The 21207-nt window shown below is 45.8% G+C and overlaps 1 protein-coding gene across 9 annotated transcripts in view; it reads right to left on the bottom strand.

Moving 5' to 3' along the window:
• Positions 1 to 21207, bottom strand: part of FOXP1 (forkhead box P1) — a 434335-nt gene that overhangs the window by 361002 nt on the left and 52126 nt on the right. For all 9 annotated transcript variants that reach the window (XM_064156227.1, XM_064156234.1, XM_064156228.1 and 6 more), the window contains one exon: positions 18247 to 18374. The gene's annotated coding sequence lies outside the window, so the exon portion shown is untranslated. The remainder of the gene's footprint in view (positions 1 to 18246; positions 18375 to 21207) is intronic.

Raw genomic sequence — 21207 nt, 5'->3', positions numbered from 1 at the left:
GGCTAAAAAGATCTAAAACTAGAGATATTTGTACATAAATAAATCCACTAAACAGAATCCTTTAATTTAATCATAGAGTCATAGAATCAGTCAGGGTTGTAAGGGACCACAAGGATCACCTAGTTCCAAGCCTCTTACCATGGGCAGGGACACCCTACCCTAGAGCAGGCTGGCCAGAGAATTAATCTAACACCTTTAGAAGACAAAATGCCTCTATCCTGTTGGGTTTTGTTCTTTAGGCATGTAGACTTAGGCTAAAAGGATCTAAAACTAGTCAGGGTTGGAAGAGACCACAAGGATCACCTAGTTCCAAGCCCCCTGCCATGGGCAAGGACACCCTACCCTAGATCAGGCTGGCCAGAGAATGAATCTAACACCTTTAGAAGACAAAATGCCTCTATCCTGTTGCTTTTTGTTTCTCTGGGCACATAGACATAGGCTAAAAGGATCTAAAAGATATTTGTACACTAATAAATCCACAAATCAGAACCATTTAATTTAATCACAGAATCAGTCAGGGTTGGAAGGCACCACAAGGATCACCTAGTTCCAAGCTCCCTGCCATGGGCAGGGACACCCTACCCTAGAGCAGGCTGGCCAGAGAACAAATCTAATACCTTTAGAAGACAAAATGCCTCTACCTTACTGCATTTTTTTTATTTTAGGCACACAGACATAGGCTAAAAGGATCTAAACCCAGAGATATTTGTACACTAATAAATCCACAAAACAGCACCATTTCATTTAATGCCTATTGGAAACAGATCTAACACCTTTAGAAGACAAAATGCTAAAAAAAAGAGAAGCAAATAACTTAAACTCTGGATCAGTGCAGCTTGGCAAATTCACACCAAGTGGAGGCCAAGACTGAAACCAGCCTTGCAGCCCAGAGCAGCAGCTGTGCCAAGGGATCATTAGACCAGAAGATGGGCTGGGCTGAGGACACTGTGCCATCATGTCACTACAGTCCAGTGCTGATGGAGGAGGATGAGTATCTCCAGCCCAACCGTCACTGTGCCAGGACTCTGCTTGGCACAGGCTGTGCTCCTGCATGCATGTTTAGCTTCTGCTTGACATAGCTGGTTTCATTTAAACTGGGATGTTTTCAGTGAAAGAAAAAGGGTAAATGTCCTGAAAATGTACATGTCCTATCAGCACTCTGAAGAGAAAAAGATCTGAGCTTCTCCAGACCAAGGCCTTTTCCCCATGGATGGCCAAGACCAAACACTTCACTGAAAGGTATGAGAAACATTGGAATTGAGTGGTTTCTCTGCTGGGAAAAGAGGTTTCTGCCTAACACCTTTGCTAGCTTTGTCCTAGAGCATGAGGATTTAGATGCTTCCTCACTTGTAAAATGAAATAGAACTGCTCCTACCCAGGCAACCTGCAGATGTTTGTGATTATCTATAAAGTTAAATCCTCTTATTGCTTCACACCCAGTCCTTCACAGCTAGGATTTACAGTTTTACTGAATGATTACCTAGTTCTGTCTCAGGAAAAAAAACAACCAGTCAACTGCAACCTAAATCATCTGAAGTCATGTTTTCCTCTGCTCATGTTGGCTTGCTCACAACTCCAAAGCCACAAACTTTCAGGCCGTGCAGAAGAGCCTGCCTATTGTCTCTGGTGCACCACCACAGCCCCAGCCATGCATCCCACTCATCAAGCAGGACTGCTACCTGTCAGGGCTCCATTCAGGCTATCACACTTTTAAGACCCCGATGAACATGATACAATTGACATCGCCTGCAAAGCCACCACACTGCAAATGAAAGGTGATGAGGAGCTGAGACAGCAGCGGAGAGCAGACCAGCCAGAGGACATGGCAGACCCATTGCCATGCATGGCAAAATGGGTTTGACCTGCCTGAGGCTGGGAGGGATGTGAGGGCAGAGGAAGAGTCTAGAGAAGCAAGACTTTTGGAAAGCTCTTCTCCACCCTGCCACTGGAAAGGCAAATCAGAGGCATAACCATGCTTTTTATTGGTTATTCTCCTGTTGAGTGTTTTGCCTATACATAGCAATCTTATCCATGGGGCAGCAATATGCCCTTCTGGCCAAGAAGGCCAATGGCATCCCTGGGTGTATTAAGAGAAGTGTGTCCAGCAGGTCAAGAGAGGTTGTCCTCACTGTCTGCTCTGCCCTGGTGAGAAAACATCTGGAATACTGTGTCGAACAGAGGGCTATAAGGACGATTAAAGGACTAGAACATCTGTCTTACAAGGAAAGCCTGCAAGACCTGTGGCCATTTAGCTTGGAAAAGAGAAGACCGAGAGGAGATGTTATTAGTGCTTACAAATCCTGAAGGGTGAGTCTCAGAAACCAGCTCCAGTGGCCTTAAACCCACACTGGGAGAGCAAAAAAAGGTCAAGAAGGAGCTTTCCAGGGGGCTTTTTCAAGCCAAGAAAGAGGCACACCTGTGCTAAGGTCTGGAAGCTTGTGGGCAGGCTGCCCAGGTGGTGCGATGGAGGCAGCACCCCCTGTGGCACAGCTAAACAGAGGCATAAACAACCACAGCCGACAAGAAGCCTCAGGAAGGGCAGCTGCCCACTGAGTACAGAGGTGAGCTCAGTTGACTCTAACCAGTCCCTTCCCAGAAGACTCAGCATGGTGACCACATGGTTAGGGTTATTTAGTCTGGAGAAGAGAAGGCTAAGGGGAGATCTTACTGCTTTCTACAGCTACCTGAAAGGAGGCTGGAGTGAGGCTGGTGTTGGTCTCTTCTCCCACGTAGCCAGCAACAGGATTAGAGGAAATGGGTTTAAGCTGTGCTGGGGGAAGTTTAGATTGGACATTAGGAAAAACTTCTTTACTGAGTGGTGAGGAATTGGAATGGGCTGCCCAAGGAGGTGGTGGAGTGATCATCCCTGGAGGTGTTCAAGAAGTGTGTAGATGCGGCACTTCATGATAGTTCAGTGGTCATGATAGCTGGGTTACAATTGGACTCGATGATCTTGAAAGTCTTTTCCTAACTCAGTGATTCTGCAAAGAAGAGACCAGTCTCTTTTCAATGGTGCCCTGTAACAGGACACAAGCTGAAACACAGGAAGTTCCACCTCAGCATGCGGAAAAACTTCTTTATCGTAAGGGTGATGGAGCACTTGAACAGACTGGCCAGAGAAGCTGCTGAATCTCCTTATCCAGAGACTTTGAAGACCCATCTGGATGCATTCCTGTCTGATCTGCCCTGCTTTGCAGGGGGTCGGGCTTTATGGGTTCAGCCTGGAGAAGAGAAGGCTCAAGGCAGACCTTATTGCTCTCTACAACTACCTGAAAGGAGGCTGTAGCTGGGGGGGAGAGGTTGGTCTCTTGTCCCATGCACCCAGTGACAGAACAAGAAGACACAGTCTCAAACTGCGCCAGGGAAGGTTTAAGCTGAACATTAGGAAGGAATTCTTCATGGAAAGAGTGATTGACATTGGAATGGGCTGCCTGGAGAGGTGGAAGAGTCACCATCCTTGGATGTGCTTAAAAGGAGGCTGGATGAGGCACTTAGTGCCATGGTTTAGTTAATTAGAAGGGTTAGGTGATAGGTTGGACTCCATGATCCTAGAGGTCTCTTCCAACATGGTTAATTCTGTGATTCTGTGATCTCTGGAGGTCCCTTCCAAACCCTACCATTCTATGACACTATGGCAGCATCATGATGCCAAACACCAACAAACACCTGACAAAGCAACTGGCTGTACCTCGTTGGGAGGTACCCGGACGCTACCGACCCATCCAGGAGGCCCACATCCAGAACAGCTGTAGAAGTGGGCTCCTTCTACTGGTGGAAACAAGGAGTCAGCTAAACGTGGTGAGCTACAAGTTTCTGCAACAACATGCAAGTCTCCAACATGTGGCCCGTAACGTAGCTGTTGCCATGGTAAATATTCATGTTTAGTGAAAAGTGTTAAATCTTGTATCATAAGTTAAATCAGCTGCCAAGACACATTTTCACAAGTAGGGGAATTTTTGTCTTTTCAGAATGGAATGTTTTTCAGTTGACATTGATTTTTCCCTAAAATAAGTCCCCCAGAAAGGAAGCCAATCACACGTGAGGCAGTCCAAGAGCTGAATTACTCTACTCCTTCTCTGAATCATCAACAAGTGTTGTGTGCTAGTGCCTGTGTGTGTGTACAAATGCACTGGAGCTTCGTAAGCCCCATCCTCTTGTACAAATGAGCCGTTAGACAACTTAGCTGGAATCTTCAACTAATGATCCCAGCAGCAACAGAGCAGATATTTTGTATCTTGGGTGATGAGACTTCAGCAAGTAACTTTTCTCAATAGGAATCATCTCCAAAGAGATAATTAAGCTTAACTTGCCCTAGACTTTCCACAAACACACAACTAAATCCTGTTTCTCAGTTGTTTACCTAGGTCAAGGACAGAACTATTAAGAGCATACTCACTTGCTTTTGTGTTTCTTGTTCAGTATTTCCAAAGAGGACAAATGGCTTTAATACAGTCTGAGAGAGAGAAGTTAATGCAGAATTGCCTTAAAAAACCTTGCTACTTTTGTTCACTGAAAACTTGTTGCAAGGAAACCTGACTTATTTGTTCAGAATTATTTCCCAGCCTATAGCAGGAGGTTCGAACTAGAAGATCTCTGAGGTCCCTTCCAACCTAAACCATTCTAAGATCTGCAAAACTAAACATGTCCTTCCACTCCTGCAGGACTCAGAATGGGCCCATTCTAGCATCTTATGGTTATTCTACTGTATTTAAAGCAAAATCCACCTCCAACAGAAGGATCTTTAGTGTAAGAAGGGAAAATTCAGTAGTTAGCCCAGTTTCATCCAGAGGATGGATAAATAACTGCTGATGACAGAGCAACAAGGCAGAACTCATCCTAAAGTCCACATGAAAAAGACAAAGAAGTCATCTGCTTTGCAACTGCAATGGAAATAAACCCACAAACAGCAAGGACCTTCTTGCTTTTTCCTGCCAAAATCCCAGGCTAGGAAGAACCTCTCCCACTGACACAAAGAGGAAGGACTCAGCTCCAGACCAGAGCTGCAGCTATGGCAGGTGTACTCCTGCCCAACAGCAGAGAGCTCTTTGTCAGCATTGGGGTCTCCTCTTCCACATCTCTCTTCAACAAACACAAATTGGATTTCACCTTGGTTGTGTCTTCCGCAGAGAGGACTTTGCCCAACAGATTCCTTTCTTCTCTACCTCCCTGTGAGTAGCAACAGCCAGCAGCCAGTCACAGCCTTGTTTCTAAGTTAAGAAACGCTTCTGATTCCTCTTCCTCTCTCTAATTATTGCTCCACAATCGATTTGCCATACCCCATGCCAGATTTGCACCTTAGCTCCTCATCTCTAGTCACTAAAACTCAAACTCTCCTCCCATCTTCTCCACAAAAGACATTTTCTAGCAAGCAAACTACTGCTTACACTCTCTTACCTCATTCTCTACTGAAACCAGCTCTACTGAAAGGCTGAAGCATATTTAGCACTCCCAGCTCCCTGCTTGTCTCTTTCTTTTATTTAACATGGTTCAATGTTCTCATTCTGCCTTCTCTCCTTCTTTCTCTACCCCAGCACTACAAAAAGACATCTTCTCTGACACCTTAAAAAAAAAGAGATCATCCCTGAATTAACATGACTTGCACTTCATGGTATTTTCAGACTAGCCATTTGCTAATGTCACAAACACCATTAGGAAGTCAGAGAAAGAGCTTACAGGAGCAGATGAAAGCTGTAGAGACAAAATGGAAAGCTTTTACCTGCCAAGCTCTCAGGTTAGGGCTCTAGGTTGCCTTCGGATCTAACACAGCTATAGAAGAGCCTACTTAAGGAGCTGCATGGTCACGCTGCTGTAAATATCAAGCATGGCTTTTTCCAGCCTCCTATAGCCATGGCTTTTTTGCTACTGCAATTTCCAGGCTGGCAGCCATAGGTGGTTTCAATTAGAATCACAGAATCAGTCAGGCTTGGAAGGGATCACAAGGATCATCTAATTCCAACCCCCCTGCCATGGGCACAGAATCATAGAAGCAGTCAAGGTTGGAAGGAATCACAAGGATCACCTAGTTCCAACCGCCCTGCCATGGCCAGGGACACCCTACCCTAGAGCAGGCTGGCCACAGCCTCATCCAGCCTGGCCTTAAACACCTCCAGGGATGGGGCCTCAACCACCTCCCTGGGCAACCCATTCCAGCCTCTCACCATTCTCATGCTCAACAACTTCCTCCTCACATCCACTCTGAATCTCCCCACCTCCAGCTTTGCTCCATGCCCCCCAGTCCTGTCACTCCCTGAGAGCCTAGAAAGTCCCTCCCCAGCCTATTGTAGGCTCCCTTCAGATCCTGGAAGGCCACAATAAGATCACCTCAGAGCCTCCTCTTCTCTAGACTGAACAGCCCCAACTCTCTCAGTCTGTGCTCACAGCAGAGCTGCTGCAGCCCTCTGAGCATCCTCATGGCCCTCCTCTGGACATGCTCCAGCACATCCACATCCTTCTTGTAATTCTTAATACCAGAAAAAGCTCAGAGCCTTCCTGACAATTAAAACCAGCTTTTACACACACACAATAACACTTCTTGTGCTCCCAAAAAAAATATAATATGCATATCCATATTACCATCATAATAAGTGCCACAGAGTGACATGATATGATTGAGTATAATGGCTCCAAAGGAGCCATTATGGTCGATCAGTAAATAATACACTTTTGAAATTGTCTAACTACATATTTACACTTGTCAACTCTCATACACTTCAGTGACAGAATTTAAAAGAAACACTGCAAAAAAAAAAAACCCTGCAAGAACATTAAACCACAAAAACGTTACGCTGAAGTAGCATTAAGGTTTGACTTCAGCCCACAAAAGCATGGAAATTCCAGGGTAAGGCCAAACTGTTGAAGAAAAGACATCTCCTTTAGCTTCCCAAGCCATGCTCAAGTGCTTGTGGTGGGCCAGGCAAATCAGGGGATCAATCAACCAGGTTGGAAGAGACCTCCAAGCTCATCCAGTCCAACCTAGCACCCAGCCCTGTCCAATCAACCAGACCATGGCACTAAGTGCCTCAGCCAGGCTTTTTTTGAACACCTCCAGGGACAGCGACTCCCTGGGCAGCCCATTCCAATGCCAATCACTCTCACTGCCAACAACTTCCTCCTAACATCCAGCCTAGACCTCGCCTGGCACAACTTGAGACTGTGTCCCCTTGTTCTCTTGCTGGTTTCCTGGCAGGTAGCTGTAGACAGCAATGAGCTCTGCCCTGAGCCTCCTCTTCTGCAGGCTGCACACCCCCAGCTTCCTCAGCCTTTCCTCACAAGGCTGTGTTCCAGGCCCCTCACCAGCTTTGTTACCCTTCTCTGGACACCTTCAACATCTTTTTTGAATTGAGGAGCCTAGAACTGGATGCAGGACTCAAGGTGTGGCCTGGCCAGTGTCAAGTACAGGGGAAGAATACCATCCCTTGTCCTACTGGCCACACCGTTTCTAATACAGGCCAGGATGCCATTGGCTCTCTTGGCCACCTGGGCATGCTGCTGGCTCATGTTCAGCTGCTCTCTAGCACTACCCCCAGGTCCCTTTCTTCCTGGCTGCTCTCAGCCACTCTGTCCCCAGCCTGTAGTGCTGCTTGGGGTTGTTGTGGCCAAATTGTAGAACCCTGCACTTAGCCTTGTTAAATCTCATCCCATTGGCCTCTGCCCACCCATCCAGCCTGGCAAGGTCCCTCTGCAGGGCTCTCCTACCCTCCAACAGATCAACTACTGCACCTATGATGATGAAGCAGGGCTGGAAGGGCAGAGGACCATGGGAGTCATGGTGTTCCAGGGCATCAGATGAGCATCGATGCACTGTGAAGGGCTCTGGCTACCAAACTGATGGGTGAGAGGCAGCCTGCCCACAGCAACTTAGCTGTTCAGAAGGGCATTGTTTTATGTTATTTACTAAAAAAAATAAATCAATTTGAAAAACCCCAAACTTGGACCTTTCCTCTCTTTGTTCAGATGAAATTCCCAATTAAGCTGAGAAGAATTAATCTTCACTTATTTCGGAAGAGCCCTCAGTGAGGCACTGGGAGCTCTGCCTAGCTGAAACACATGGAGAGAAAAAAGAAACTTCAGGCTTTGACCCTAAAAAGGCATTGTCAGAAAAATATGTTAAATAAATATGTCAGCAGAACTTCAATATCCCAAGGATTCACTCCATGTGGGAATAAAAAAGTCTCAGGAGCAAGATGTTTTTTCAAGAGTAACTTAATGGGCTTGGCACTGGCTTTTTTAATTGATAATTTTGTGTCTCTTGTTCAGCTGTAGTCACTTCTGCTGCAAGCAGCAATGGCAGCAACTTTATTGGTTCCAGTAAAGCTCTGCTGAAAACAATAAGCATCAAGCCCCCAAATGCTGTCTGTCTCTCTGTGAGGGTCACATCCTGCTGCCCTGGAGTCAAGGGGATATTGAATGCTTGTGAGATGTCAAGAGCAGCCCCCAGGCCTGTGGCACCTTTTCCACAGCAAAGGGACCCCAAATGTTGCAGACACTCTGTGCTACAGTCCTGAACCCTGCTGTAAAAAGCAATGATGGATATTTTCCCAGAGCAAAGGTCTTCCTTTCATATATATCTCTACATCTATGTCTATCTACTCGCTCAGACTTATCTATTACCTAGCATGTGAGAACAAAATCTATAAAGGCTTGGCATGGCAGGCTCCTGAAGTTGTTTGAAGACACAACCACCACACCCCTGTCAAGAGGGAATTACAGCTTGGTTTTATAGTCAACTCTCCCCTCGACTGGCTGATGACAGTGCAGCCTCTCTCTAGGCTCAGCATCTGGGATTTTACAGCCGCTGTATATAAATGGGATTTTCATGACAAACAATTCTGTATTCAGTTTCCTTGTATATCTGAAAGCAAGAATGATCTCTTAAGGCTCTGCTGGGAAGGAGTATTAATGAAGACAAAGAGTATTTCAGGCTATTTCCCCCAGGAGCATTATCACAACGACAATATAATGACTTTGCCCTACACCAGTACTTTAAGCCCACATCCTTCTCCTGAAGCAGCTCTTCAGGACCTGCCTGCACACACACGCTCCACATGATGACCCTCACAGCCCCCTCCCCACAGCCAGCATCCACCATCCCACGACCACCTGAAGAGGAAAGGATCTGCCACCAGCTTGGAGAATTTCCTCCCATCTCTCATGTTGTAAGCCCTCCCTGGAGATGTTTGCTTTTGTCTAAATATTATAAATCATGGTACAACAAACACTTCATAAACCCTGCTGCCTTTTCACTTTGTGCAGCATCTGTCTCCTCTCACCCTATCTCGTGGCTCATGCAAATGTCAGAGGAAGAACAGTTTTTACATCTCCTCAGGTCGCCTCAGAATGATATAAGCAAAAGTAAACAAACTACTGAAGTCTGAGTCTTTTCACTTCAGATGGGATGTAAATTAGTGGATGAAAGCTGGGAACAAACTGGTAATACAAAGGCAGCTTATTAAAGTTACTTCCCCAGCTCAATGCTCCCTCATTGTAATAGAGCTGACAGAACCCTACAATAAGGGAGAAAACAACAACAACAAACCCCAGAACAACCCAAAGAGATATAAATACTTCTTCCAAAAGCAAAGACACTCTTCCTTCAAGATGGTTGGCCAACTCTTACAGAAAGAGAAAAGCATTTCCCTGCCAAAGGCAGCAATCTTCACCGGTAAGAACTCAGGGGAAGACTGGAAACCATCACCTTGATTGCTCAGGATGGTCACAAGTTTTAAGTGGGACATCCCAATTCGGGATACAGAAGGTGTTTTGGTTACTGCCATACCGCATGCATCACCTCCCAAACAGCAACCAGAGCAAGAGCTTCATCCCAGGACTCAAATCAGAAAATGATTGGTCTTGTGTAAAACTGAAAGCCCCTGGGAAGAAGAGTTCCTTTAAGAGCAGTGGTTCCAGCTGTCACCTAATTGGCTGACCAGTGGGTGCCTCAAACCCACAACCTCCTCACACTATTATCTCCTCACAGAAAGATGCTATGAGCTCCCACTCTTCCCTCCTTGCCTCCTTGCCTCAAGCCTTCTGGCTGCTGGAGGAAATGAGTCTGCTTTGCTTTTCCTTTCTCACCATCACCTTGCTGTCTGTGAGGACTACTGAGAAAACATTTCAGCTGCTCAAACACTCCTAAAGCACACACTTTCTGTGGTCCATATGGAAAAAAAGTTGTCTCTCATCTCCTGCTGATGTTAGTTCTCTCAGGTAATAGCATGAAGCAGGACTGATCCTATAAAGCTGTTAGCAATACCTAAAGATATCAGAAGAGCCACAGTGAGATGGAGACCATGCTTGTTGCCTTCATCCATCAATGGGCAAAGCCTCAACAGCAGCCAGGGGACCAGCAAATCCAGTCTACTAAAGAGGATGTTACTTTACACAGGCATGAGTAGTTGTTTGGCTTATTTTCTGCGTGCATATTGTATTTGTTCATACTTTAAGTTAAAACCTGCTGCAATTCATCGGCTCCAGACAAGTAGTGCCAAAGAAAAGGAGCCTCTGGTCCCTGAGAGGGACTTTTCTCAATGCTGCCTTGACATTTAAAATCTGTTTCTTCAATTATGTCTTCCCTCTTACTTATTTTAGACATGACGGTGTGAAAACATAATAAAAGCTCGTGGAAAAAAAAAATCAACGGAGCTGAGAAAGTATTTTGCAGATTGTATTTAGTGGCCTTGGATCACAAATGCTTTTTAGTGCCAGTAAAGTCAATTGCACAGCCCATCTCTGCCCCTGCACTGTGCCAGCTCTCATGCCTTCCCAAAGCACCTGCACATCCACCTCCAGCAGGGCAACAACTGCCCTGCTCAAGCACAGCACAGCAACTGCAGCACAGAATCTCAGCTACAAATCTCACTTTGGTGATGCTCTGTATGCAGTGAGAGTCCCACACTTAGGTCACAACAATCCCAAGCAGCACTACAGGCTGGGGACAGACTGGCTGGAGAGAAGCCAGGAAGAAAGGGACCTGGAGGGACTGGTAGATAGTAGCTGAACATGAGCTAGCAGTGTGCCCAGGTGGGCAAGAGAGCCAGTGGCATCCTGGCCAGTCGCATAAGGAAGGTTATTCTTCCCCCGTACTTGACGCTGGTCAGACCACACTTTGAGTGCTGTGTCCAGTTCTAGGCTCCTCAATTCAAAAGAGATGTTGAGATGCTGGAACATGTCCAGAGAAGGGTAACAAAGCTGGTGAGGGGCCTGAAACACAGCATTGGGAGGAGAGGCTGAGGGAGCTGGGGTTGTTTAGCCTGCAGAAGAGGAGGCTCATGGCAGACCTCATTGCTGTCTACAACTACCTGAAGGGAGGCTGCAGCCAGGTGAGGTTGATCTCTTCTGCCAGGCAACCAGCAACAGAACAAGGGGACACAGTCTCAAGTTGTGCTGGAGCAGGTCTAGGCTGGATGTTAGGAGGAAGCTGTTGCCAGAGAGAGTGATTGGCATTGGAATGGGCTGCCCAGGGAGGTGATGGAGTCACCGTCCCCAGAGGGGTGCTCAAGCAAAGCCTGGATGAGGCACTTAGTGCCATGGTCTAGTTGATTGGACAAGACTGGGTGATAGGTTGGACTGGATGGTCTTGGAAGCCTCTTCCAACCTGGTTGATTCTATGATTCTAGGTGCTGGTGTGCTACAGGAGTTTGCCATCCATACACTTGCAATTTGTGCAACTCAGAACCTCACCACACTGCAACACTTCTGCTGTGCCACTCCTAGTTCAAAATACACCTCAAAGCATCTAAGTATCAAAGAAGGGATTTTAATCATGCCTTGAAAAAGTCTACTGAGCAAGGTTGAGGCCTTGCAGATAAAAACTCTGCTCAAGACTTACACTTCACCGTCTTCAGATTAGACATTAGGAAGTTCTTTACGATGAGCGTGGTGAGACACTGGAACAGGCTTCCCAGGTAAGTTGTGGATGCCTCACCCTTGAAAGTGTTTAAGACCAGACTGGATGAGGCTTGGAGCAATTGATGCAGTGGAAGATGTCTCTGCCCATGGCAGGGGAGTTGGAACTAGATGATCATAGAATCATAAAATCAACCAGGTTGGAAGAGACCTCCGAGCTCATCCATTCCAACCTAGCACCCAAGCCTGTCCAACCAACTAGACCATGGCACCAAGTGCCTCATCCAGGTTTGGGGGTTTTTTTGAGATCTTTAAAGTCCTTTTCAACTTAAACAATTCTATGATTCTGTGATCTTCTCACAGAACTATCTTTCCCTGAAAAATGATTTATGAGAATAATGGAAGAAATTTGTATGATAAAACAGATCACTTGAAATATTTTTAGGCTGTCAGGTAGTGATAAGACTGGGGGGGATGGAACAAAGCTAGAAATGGGTAGATTCAGACTGGATGTAGGAAGAAGTTCTTCACCGTGAGGGTGGTGAGACCTTGGAATGGGTTGCCCAGGGAGGTGGTGGAAGCCTCATCCCTGTAGGTGTTTAAGGCTGGGCTGGATGAGGCTCTAGACAGCCTGATCTAGTGTGTGGTGGCCCTGTCTGTGGCAGGGAGGGTGGAACTGGATGATCCACTGAGAGGGAATTTAATAAATGTTTATAAACATCTGAGGGCTGGGGGTCGGGGTGGGGGAGTGGGACAGGTTCTGCTCACTTGCTCCCTGGGATAGGACAAGGAGCAACGGGTGTCAGCTGTAGCACAAGAGATTCCATCTCAACACAAGGGGGAACTTCCTCACTGTAAGGGTCCCAGAGCACTGGAACAGGCTCCCTAGAGAGGTTGTGGAGTCTCCTTCCCTGAAGACTTTCAAGGCCTGTCTGGATGTGTTCCTCTGTGATCTGTGCTAGACTGTGTGGTCCTGCTCTGGCAGGGGGGTTGGACACGATGATCGCCTTGGGTCCCTTCCAACCCCTAATATCCTGTGATCCGGTGTTATTCTGTGATCCTTTTGGTCCCTACCAACCCTGACTGATTCTATGACTGTCTCAAAGAATCATTAGAACCACAGCAAAGGCAGGGCTTGTTCTACAACCACAACAAAATCTCTCTATTTGGTTCCAGAAATATAAAGTAATGAAAAAGGAAAACCGCCACTAATTCAGCCAGGATAGAAGCCTTCATTTTAGGTGTGAGATGGTGCAGGGCTTTTTTTCCTTCTCAGAAGGTGTGAAATTCCCATTTCTCCTGGTGACAAGAAATGCCCCTTGATGCCCTATCTCCTCCAGGACATAGCCAAAGTGGAAATAATCTTCAAAACTAATATGTACGCAGAGTAACATGGTTAACATCATCCAATGAATTTAGATCCACCTACACGGTATAAATATATCCAGATACACTGTCACCTTCAGCAGAATTCATTAAAATAATGTTGTATCTTGCTTGTTAAATGTAATTTTTTTAATTGAAATTTAATCTTACTGCATTATTTGGTAGATTTTTAATTGACATTTGTAGTAATTAATTGGGTAAGCATTACAGCTTTGTCTGAAGAATTCAAAAACTAAATTTGACATCGAGATTGGCCAGCCACTGGCTGTGAGGTGCCTGCTGGGAGCATTTCATCATCCTCCCAGCCCCTCCTGCTGATCAGAGGTGGGAGATGATGGTCTCTTTCTTACAGTCATGAATTACATTACTAATGTATTCCATTACCACCACGCAAATGTCATGTTAATTCCTGATCATCATCAAGTCAGACAATGGTTTCCACGCTGGCACCCAGCCAATTAGCGGTGTGGAAAAAATATTCCGCCAATTATATAACTTGAATTAGGTTAAGGACTCAAGAGAAAGCAAAATAAATGCTTTGAAACTACTTCTGAGATAAAATGTAAGTTGACACTGTCTTCATGTGCTATAGCCGATGTTATACAATCTGATAGGCAGCTGCCAACATTCATAACTGTTTATTAAATCTAGCCTCTCTTTATGGTGGCAGCTAAGATCTGTATTTTTACCAATATTAGGTTCATTGTGTTATGGGGAGAAAAAAAAAAAAGGACCAAAATACTTAGGAGCATTCACAGCAGCTTATAAAACATATTACGTAGTATATTAAATTGTTAAAATTACTTCTTCTCTCCTCCCCCTCGCCACGCAGAAAGTTCCATGGACAGAAAAGTTACAGAAAAACAAAGCCACCGATGCCTTAAGGAGCAAGAGAGATGCTGCAAAGACAGAAGTGCCAACTCTGGGCTGCTGCCACTTCTCCCAACATGCAGCTCTGGCAGGGAACACCAAGCTCAGCTCACGGAGCTCTGCCTCACTCCCTCCATCTCGCCAAAACATGTTTGGGTTAGCAAGACACACTGACCTGAGGGAACCCACTCCTGCTCTGCAGCTACCAACACACCCCTTTGGATTTGGATCCCTGGCCATCACAAAGCTCTTCAACACATGGTTTAGTGGTCATGGCTGTGCTGTGCTGTTGGTTGGACTTGATGATAGAATCTAAGAAATCATAGACTCATAGACATCATACCTGGCTACAACCTCCCTTCAGGTAGTTGTCAACAGTAATGAGGTCACCCCTGAGCCTCCTCTTCTCCAGCCTAAACAATCCCAGTTCCTTCAGCCTCTCCTCACAGGGCTGTGTTCCAGGCCTCTCACCAGCCTCCTCACCCTTCTCTGGACACGTTCCAGCATCTCAACATCTCTTCTGAATTGAGGAGCCCAGAACTGGACACAGTTCTCAAGGATCTTAGAGGTCTTTTCCAACCTTAATGATTCCACGGGTAGGTAAAGCTCTCTGTACAACCAGAAGCCCCTCCTTGAGAGGAGAGGACAGTGGCAGGAGAAAGGCAGACCTGCCAGAAGAGGTCACCATGAAGCCTGGTGGGAATGCCTCCAGCCACGCAAGGACAAGCCATGTTTCTAACATGGCATTAGTCCCACTGACAGCGTATTGTGCCAGCAACCCGCTGCCCAGTCAGGTTTTTGCTAACACCCTGTTGTTTTGACTTGCTCTGGTTTTAATTTCTCATCCAAGCAGGGTTTTCTCCAATCTAAAAACGTCCACCTCACCACTTCCTTGACTCCAGAAATGTATAACTATGAGCAATTTGTTAAAACCTTTCACCATGTCTTCCTGTTTCATTTTCCTAGGTGCTGCAAGGAGGAAATTCACTGTTCTGGCTGCTTACCCCAGATGACCTTTGCCTGCCATAAAACGCTATACAACTAAATGCTCTGCTTTAAACAAACCCCTTGCCTCTTCGAAAGGCCCTACCTATTCAGCCAACACAATCAGCAGAAACCACATTTGGTGACTCAATAAGCTGGAAACTTCTAAAAAGCACACAGCGGTGAATGAATTCCTGACATCACCAGGGACACTCGAGTGGGGAACAAGAGAGACGGCCAAGAAGTGCCTCTTGCTGCAGCAGGAGAAAGGATCACTCCTTTAAGCTGAACCCTCAAGGAAAAAGAGAACAAAAACTGAATTAGCTCAACACATCCCCTCTGCAGTCAGCACATTGCTAGGCAACTTACCATCCCTTGATAGAATTATGGTGGAGGGCTGGTTGTATATCAGGGTTAAGATGAACACAAGCACCAGTTTTGGCCAACTGCTCCTTTCCAGTGGGACTGCTCAATGCTTGGTCATTTCATTGCCCTATTAGTATTTTGCAGCATTTTTTAAGCACCTAGAGAGTCTTAATGCATTCAGAAGGTATTTTAAAGCTATTATGTGACATGAAAATTTTAAGATAACTGGAAGTAAGTGAATTTTAGGAGGAACAGCATGAGTCTTTTCTTTGTTCGAGCCAGCACTTGAAGAGAGTTAACAATCCTTCTTCCCATTGCTTTGATTTTTTAATGCTGAAGCTATCCAGAGGGCATGCTGCTCAAACACTTTGTCTTTGCTCCAGATGCTGGTTGGCCACAGCTCCATACCTCTACAACTCAACCTGGCATTTCAAAAGGATGCTTCAAAACACCTTGGTCCCTTCATTTGCCATGACTGAGACCAGACACAAAGTCTTGTTCCAGGCAGTGTCATGAGACTATCACAACACCCAGCGATGCCACACTTAACCTGTGCCAGACTTAGAAGGACCTCAATCATAGAATCAATCAGGTTGGAAGAGACCTCCAAGATCATCCAGTCCTACCTAGCACCCAGCCCTATCCAATCAACCAGACCATGGCACTAAGTGCCTCAATCAGTCTTTTCTTGAACACCTTCACGGACGGTGCCTCCACCACTTCCCTGGGCAGCCCATTCCAATGCCAATCACTCTCTCTGGCAAGAACTTCCTCCTAACATCCAGCTTATACCTCCCCCAGCACAACCTGAGACTGTCCCCCCTTATTCTGTTGCTGGTTGCCTGGGAGAAGTGCCCACCCCCCACCTGGCTACAGCCTCCCTTCAGGTAGTTGCAGACAGCCATGAGGTCACCCCTGAGGCTTCTCTTCCCCGGGCTGAACTTTAATAGAGACTTGGATAGCAGGATTCAGACTGCAGATATTATTTACAGTTATTAAAGACAAATTAAGCACATGCACAGACTGCTTTAAACACAGGCACATACCTTGCAGATAACCCCAAGTTTTCCATGCATACCTCATAGGCACAAAGAAATAATTAATTAGCTAACCACCATGATTAAAAAATCAATTGATTCACACGTGACAGAGCAGTGAGAAATTTCTGCATGACTGAAGAAGTCTGGAATTGGTCCCTGCTTGGGGATCTCAGTCATATCAGTGAGGCTGGTAATTCAGACATGAAGGAAATGGTAAGAATGCCTCTCTTGCAAGCACACTTTGAGCTGCCATATGGGTTTATTCAACTGTTTACTACACCAGTCGGTAAAAACTGAACAGCTATTATAATCTCTGCTAAATGACATGGTAATTATGCTACCTCTGGAAAAAAAATATTAAAGAATAGAAACTTAAACCCCCCAAAAAAAGAGGAAAAAAACCCCACAGTCCACTGATGTGGGAATTTCTCAGGTTTTATAATCTTTGAATTGAAATGCACTTTCCAACACAGAGAGGGATATTAAATATATCATGGAAACCTGAATTTCTCTTCAAAACCAATTTGTGCTCCCATTTCCTATGCAGATTTCCTATTTCTCAAAGATTTCTTACACAGACCTTCCAATTTTCTTGTAAAATCAGATGATGCCTGTCTTCCCAACCTCAGTCTTCTAATTAATGAAGGATTCTTGCCCTTCCTCTCACTGCAGGTGATCAGGAGCAGGTGGGTAAGAGGAGAGAGTATGGGAAGGCGGTGGGAAGGAGGAGAGAGTATGGGAAGGCTCCTCATGCCAGGATGCTGGAAGGGTCAAACCCACCACTCATCGGCATAAAAGAGACCAACAGGCTTCTCAGTCAGCTAACATCAGGGGGAAATGGCATCTGCCAGTTAACACAGCCTGAGCAAGTGCACCCTGGTCAAAACTGGCTATTAAATTCTTTGTCCCTGTATTCCTCCAGGCTGGGCATCAGAACCTGATCTAATTAGGTGTAGGTGAGCTGGACTGGATGACCTTTAAAGGTTCCTTCCAATCCAAATCAGCACATGATTCTATGGCTGCAGCACCACCACAATGAATGGGGCATGCACACGCAACGAGAGGGCTCTCTTGTGTACCACTGACACCATTTTGTCACTGGGATGCAAGTGCAGCCAACAGTGGAGCTAATTATTTGTTGGCAATGGCTCCTTTGAGAGTCTATCATGTGACACATGATGGAGAGGAGACCTCTCCATATTCATATTTAATCATAACATGAATTGCCCACATAAGCTTGTTTAGGCTCTGTCCATCCGCATGGCTTCAGTTTCAGGCAGTAGGTTTGCCTGCATCATGGAACTCCAGTTTCACCACCAAGGACTTTGAGCAGACAGGATTTGAGAGGAGGGAGAAAAGAAAGGAAAGAAGGGAGTATTTTTTTCTGCACTGATAATACTTGGTATCACTGCTTCTCACTACAATGAAGGGCCTCACTTCTCTTTTTTTGAGAACAATGGTGGTTTACTGTTAAGGACAGACAACACAAAAAAGAAACCCCAAATCCCCCACAGGGGAGAGGAAAGGGGAAAGGAGAGAGGAGAGAGGAGAGAGGAGAGAGGAGAGAGGAGAGAGGAGAGAGGAGAGAGGAGAGAGGAGAGAGGAGAGAGGAGAGAGGAGAGAGGAGAGAGGAGAGAGGAGAGAGGAGAGAGGAGAGAGGAGAGAGGAGAGAGGAGAGAGGAGAGAGGAGAGAGGAGAGAGGGACTGCAAGAAAGAAAAAGTGAGAGTTTCTGCAAACTCGTGTTTGACAACTCACCAGTTTTACTTGCAGACATCACACGTATCCACTCATGACTCAGGGCAAACGTGGGAAAGGATCGAAGCCCTTATCATGGCAAATGTGTCTGGAAGCTGGAGTCACTCAGAAAAAATGTTCTCAGCAGTCTGAAAGACAAAACCACGTTTTAAAACTTCACCGGTTAGAATCATATCAAAGCCTACCCTTCTCCTTTGAAAAGAAAAGGTGGCTATAGAAGCTGGAGGTGAGGGCAGCATCACAGGAGCATTTCTACAAATTAAACCTTGCTCTACCACACAGTTTGGCTTTGAAATAAAGCCAAAACTGAAGACATTAAGAAAGATTTTTAAAGACACACACATTTCACATTTGCAACGTGCTCCTCCGACAGGCAAACTTCTGCTCCTTCTAAGCACTGAAATGTATCACCATCCAAAGCCATACTCTGCTCAAAAAACACCACGGTGTGCACAGAATCCAGACACTTTAACCTACTTTGCATTATCAAAATATAACAGTCTCTGAATTTCTGAAATATTTACTCTCTGCCTTCGCTCACTGCATCCTGATAAAACCCTAACAAAGTGTAGAATCTCTTGTTAGCAATAATCTTTCCTCTGAGATAAGGAAAAAACACATATAAAAACTATTTGATGTTCAGGGTGAAAAGGCAAAATTTGCAAACATCAGTTAAGAAATACCAATTAGTATGGGTTCGGTTTTTTTTCCCCAGCTATTAGTAACACAGACTGAGTTTAAGCTTAGCTCAGAGGGAGCTGCTCACTGCACAAATGAAGCATCCATTTTACTAATAAGGGTGCTTGAAGATGCAGAAATTTCTTCACTGACAGAAGTATCCACACTGAGCAAAACTCAGAGTCAGAAATACGACTTGAGGTGTTCCCAGGGTTGTGGATGGAGTTTTGCTGCCCAAATGGATGCATCAACACAAGAAAAGCCTCTGCACAGCAAGGACCTACTGCAAACTCCCCCCCAAACAACAAACACAAACCCACAGGAGGAAAAACTGCAACAGATGAAAACATCCTGAGGAAAAACGTTAAAGCAAAAATCACATCTGGAGCTGCTGATCTCTTCATTTCTCAGTCCTCTCCCTCCATAGCATCCCCAAGGCAGTGGCTATCCAGAGCCTTTCCACATCTACCTGTGATTTGGCAGTGGCAAGAACTGCCACCTCCAAATTAACCTCGTGGAGTTAATTATTTTGGCAGCCCACTGCAGCCTTCCTGAGGAACATCTGCAAGCTTCTGAGCAACAGCTGCATGAAAATTTGCTACGACAAACCCCAGGTACTTCTCTGGCCCTGGGGCTTTCTCCCACTCTGAATGCTACGCAATGGCTCCAAGAAGATCACAAGAGTTCAGAGATCTAAATATAGGGATTATGTGACCTTGTTATAAAACTGTGCTAGACAACAAAAATAGATCCAAAAGGGGGGTTTAGACAGCATTTATGCTGAACATGACTTCTCTCTCTCTGAGACTCTGAAATACCTGCAAACCAAAAGTGACCTGCCTCTTGCCTCTGTTGTATTTTATTCATGAGGAGCAGAACACTTCAGAGAAGCAACTGAGCAGTGTCAGAAACACAGATCGGAGGCTGGCTTTGTTGCTGTGCTTGATGACAGATATGCAGATGGCTACATAGCTGAGCAGAGAGCTGCATCTACATGTGTTGGGTCAAGATTTCTTCAGCTGACCTGCTGCACCACTGTATTCAATTGCTTTGCAGTTGTTACCTGTGGTGATAAGCCTGTAGAACAGACAAGCATCACCAGCCCCATTTAGAAGATGAAGCATTTAGCAGCCCTAAGGAAAGCAACTTGGGGGTGGCTGGTGGACAAGAAGCTCCATATGAGCTGTCAGTCTGCTCTTGCAGCTCAGAAAGCCAACTAGATACTGGGCTGCATCAAGGGAAGTGTGGCCAGCAGGGTGAGGCAAGTGGTCCTTCACCTCTATTCCACACTGGTGAGACACCACCAGGAGTACTGCATTCAGTGCTGGAGCCCTTATTACAAGAGTATATGCTGGCAAGTGCCAGAGAAGGGCCACATGGATGACCAGAGGGCTGGAGCACCTCTCCTATGAAGAGAGACTGAGGGAGTTGGGGCTCTTCAGTCTGGAGAGGAGAAGGCTCCAAGGTGGCCTTATTGTGGCCTTTCAGCATCTCAAGGGGGCCTACAAGAAAGCTGGAGAGGGACTTTTTAGGATGTCAGGTAGTGATAGGAATCGGGGGGAAAGGAACAAAGCTATAAAGGGGTAGATTCAGAATGGATATTAGAAAGAAGTTCTTCACCATGAGGGTGGTGAGAACTTGGAATGGGTTGCCCAGGGAGGTGGTGGAAGCTTCATCCCTGGAGGTGTTTATGGCCAGGCTGGATGAGGCTCTAGATAGCCTGGTCTAGTGTGAAGTGTCCCTGCAAGGGGGCTGGAACTAGATGATCCTTGTGATCCCTTCCAATCATGACTGATTGTATGATCCAAGGCTCATTCTGGCTAACCCTTGTTCAAAAGATGTCATGATCTTTTGAGTCATTTGAGGCAAAATGAATTGTCTAATTCATGTGTTTGGTCTGCAGCATACAAGGGCTACAGTGTGCAGAAGCACTGCCCTCACCTCCAAATCACTCTTCTCCTTCATGTCCCTTCTCAAGCATAAGGAATACTTTGGTGCCTTTCAACCAACAAGCAGACCTGGGAGAGCTTCTACAGAAGGAACAAGGAACAGTGTCAGGAATAGGTAAAAGTTTCCCATCCAGTGCACCTGGAAAATGCACATTTCTTACACCACCAAAATGCTCCACAAAACAATTCCCTCAGCTGGGTTTCCCAAGGGAACGAGGCTTACGTGAGCACCATGTACTTTCTGTGCCCAGCCCCAACTGCATCTTTTCAATCCCTTGGGATTAATGAGAGCAGAGAGCTCCCAAAGACCTGAATTCTCACAACACCAAGTCTA

The sequence above is a fragment of the Pogoniulus pusillus genome, chromosome 16 (assembly GCF_015220805.1).
Source record: "Pogoniulus pusillus isolate bPogPus1 chromosome 16, bPogPus1.pri, whole genome shotgun sequence".
NCBI classification, from domain to species: Eukaryota; Metazoa; Chordata; class Aves; order Piciformes; family Lybiidae; genus Pogoniulus; species Pogoniulus pusillus.
Note: the sequence above shows the minus strand (reverse complement) of the source record. Positions and strands in the feature narration are given on the sequence as shown.